The sequence below is a fragment of the Lathyrus oleraceus genome, chromosome 1 (assembly GCF_024323335.1).
Source record: "Lathyrus oleraceus cultivar Zhongwan6 chromosome 1, CAAS_Psat_ZW6_1.0, whole genome shotgun sequence".
Lineage (NCBI taxonomy): Eukaryota > Viridiplantae > Streptophyta > Magnoliopsida > Fabales > Fabaceae > Lathyrus > Lathyrus oleraceus.
Window position 1 is genome coordinate 118,787,459 of NC_066579.1, and position 3,611 is coordinate 118,791,069.

Here is a 3,611-nt window from a genome sequence, read left to right on the forward strand (position 1 = left end):
CCAATCACTAAGAATAAGGTGAGTTTTACATCAACCACTATGATAACTCAAACCTATGGCTAATGTTTATGAAAAAAGGTTTTAACAAAGGTGGCCATTGGAACCACAAAAACAACTTGAAGTGAGTTGTATTTACAAGTTAGAAGTGTTTACAAAATTAGGTCAAAGTTGACTTAAGGTTTATTCACAATGAGTATTAATGAAAAGATTTTTGAAAAGTCAAAGGCCTAAGGCCTAGGTTTCTAATTTGAAAACAATGTCAAAGTTTGCACAAAAATGAGTTTGGCTTGGGTTAGAGTGAGGAGAAGAAGAGAAGGGTTAGTCCTAAAGCATACAAAGATAAGAGAAGAGATAAAACCCTTGGAGTTCCTTTTCTTGATATTATAAAGATGATTCAAGATGCTCCTTTCCTTTGGACTTAGCAATCACTCAAGCAATCAAACAAATATTTAGGTTCAAGCTCCTAGGATCTCCATTTGGCTTGTTTCTCTTAACTTGGCTACTCATGACAATGGTCCTTCTTACTATCTCAAGATGGGATCCATATCACACAAGAACAAACATCAAAAAGTTCACAACACAATAAGAGAAATGGACAAAGAATGAGTTTAGATTAGGGGTCCTTTGAAGTAAACTTTTAGATTTAGCATTCTAAAGGCATGAAGCCTAGTTGCTCTTCAATAATTTTAGCATTCTAAAGGCATGAGGCCTAGTTGCTCTTGAATTCCTTTAAGCATAGGTAAGGTCCTAATTCTAAATCCTTTCTCCTTTTTGCATTTGGTTTACACAAACAAAGACAAAACAAGCACAAAGCAACAATATATTTATGTACAATAATGAGCTCAAATGAGCAAAAGGAAAATGACATAAACATAAAATATGAGCTCAAATGAGCAAAGGGAAAAAGAAATATGAATAAATGAGCAAGAAAGTAAGTTTCATTAAAGTAAATTGCAAGGAATTAAATGCTTGGATTAAAGTTAATAGTTAGTAGTTAATGTTAGTGTGTCATAAGACAATTTAGCGCTATGTTTAGCAATCGTAAGTGGACTAATGTAGTAGTCACACCTATCTGAGGTCGGTCAATAAAACTATAGGCAAATAAACACAAGTTAGAGATCATGACTAGTAAGCCAAGCTCCTACAACTTGCCATGCCAAAAGAAAAGAAGGAAAGCCTTGTATGGACTTTAGGTTTTTTGCTTGACCAAGAAGCAACCTATCTTGGACACAAAGCAACTCACTTGATCATGGATCAAGTTGAGTGTTATTTGGATCAAAGAAGGTTAAGCCTCTCATATGTCAAGACTAACCACAAATCATTAACTCATTGGCCAAAATAAAAAGAAGTGAGATGAAGATGAAATTAATGAAAGGAGAATTCAATTGACATAATCAAAACACAATAATCAAATGTGAATCAAATCATCATCAACTAATATAAAACAGAAGAGAAATGAAGATTAGAAGTCAACAAGTCAAACATATTTTTTGGTATTTTTGGAATTAAAATAAATGCAAAATAAAAATGGACAAAATATGGTCAAACCTCAAATTCAATTCAAATCAACATCAACAAGTCCAATTGAATCATCATAGGTCTAACATGGTCAAACAAGGTTTGACAATTTTTTTCAACATTTTTTGAAAACAGAAACTATTTTAAAACAATTAAAAACAAAGAAAAATAACACAAATGAATTAAAATCTCAAATAAATCTCAAATCAATTAAGAAATTGATGAGACCATTTTTCATTGACTTATCATGATCCATATGTGTTTAGAAAATATTTTTGGAATTTTCAGATATCAAAAAGTATTTAAAATGAATTAAAAACTATTAAAAACAAAATAATTTACAAAAAATATTAAATGATGTTACAAAAATAATTAAAAATCAGATTATGAAACTAGATTTTTCAAGAAATGTTTTGGTGTTGGTCTCATATTTTTGTGACTCCAAATAAAATAGTTATGAATTTTGAAATTAAAAGGAATTAAAAGAAATAAAACAGAAAATAGGAAATAGGAAAAATCAGGAGCGCTTGGATCTAATTCATTAATTGATGTGGCGTCATCCTAGGGCTCAGAGGAGCTGATGTACCATGGTCTTAAGTCAAGTGCGAAACAATAACATTTAAAATAAGTCAAACACACGCACGGCCAAGATTAGATCGTTTCAAACAGATCCAAGGGCGCTAGAGCATCCACGTGGGGATGGTGGTGGAAACCACCATCTTCTCTGGCCAGAGAACAAACTCCGGCCACCACGCGCAGGTTTTTGAACCTCAACCAAAATAAACAAGCATGGTACCAAAATGAAACTGGGGTGATGTACATCACCCATGTAACCTTGGATTTTCCTCAAAGTCTCTATTGAATGAGAAATCTGAGCTTGAAAATCAAGGTATGTAAACTGAAATGGTTCAAATCATGAAATCAAGACCACCACTGGCCTGCCTCTTGCTCGAGGACTTCAGAAAACAGTTCAAACTAGAGAAACTCACATTGTATAGCAAGCTTTAGATCAAAACAGTTGAGTGATCTACCTTTGAAGTGCAGCTTTAAACAACACGATTTGCTCAAGTTCTTGATTCCAATTTGAATAGGAGATGATGAGGATGCAAGGCTTAGGAATTAAAACTTGGAGGTCAACTAAGGATGTTGAAATTCAAGTTTGAAATTGAGAAATGAAATGGGAAATTACTTTGAGTGAGGTTGGGTTTTCACTTGAGCAGCCTTTCAGATCACCTTAAGGTTGAGATTTGAATGAGCAATGCCATGTATTTATAGCTGGAGATGAAGCAAGGCAATGAAATGCTTATGTGCATGAGAATTGGGTCTTCCATGCATGGGCCTGTACAGGCGCATGTGAGGCCCAAAATTGGATGGAAATACAAGCCGATATCATTATGAGTTGAATTGGACGTGCAATTGGCCTGGTGTTAGCTTGTGCATAAAGTTACAAAGTGAATTGCATAATTGGACCTAAACATTCATCTCTTCGAAAGTCCCACATGGAAAATCCAAACATGGTCATGTGAGTAATGGTTAGAAAGGTCTTGACATAAGGAACAAAAGCTATGTTTGGCAAAAATCCATTTGGAGTTTGGAAATTTATGAAATCTGGCTTTGAAGTTTGAGGTACAAAACATGTCTAGGTTCCCTTTGAAAACTTTTACCAAAACTGACCAACTTCAAGCTCTTCTGCTTCAATGATGCAAGCCTCAAATGGAAAAGCCTTCAACATCAACATAATGGTTTTGGTCCAAAGTGACCTATAATGTTTTGTATTTTCACATGTGTTTCTTTTAGGATTATGAAATTTTGTACAACATAACATTTGAAGTAGACATCTTAATATTTCCAATGCAATTGGTCTCACCTCAAAATCATAAAAAATGAAGAAGTTAGGTCCTTGGGAAGTTGACCCAAGATTAGGGTTTCAATCAAAATGACCTATAATGTTTTGGCATGAATGATGACCTTCTAAGTTACAAATGAATTTTGGATGAACATTAAAGTTGTTCATATGGTTCTTAAGAACACGTTTACTCTTTGGGTCATCTTCATTTGACAAACACATCAAAAGTTAAGTCTTAGGGATCCTC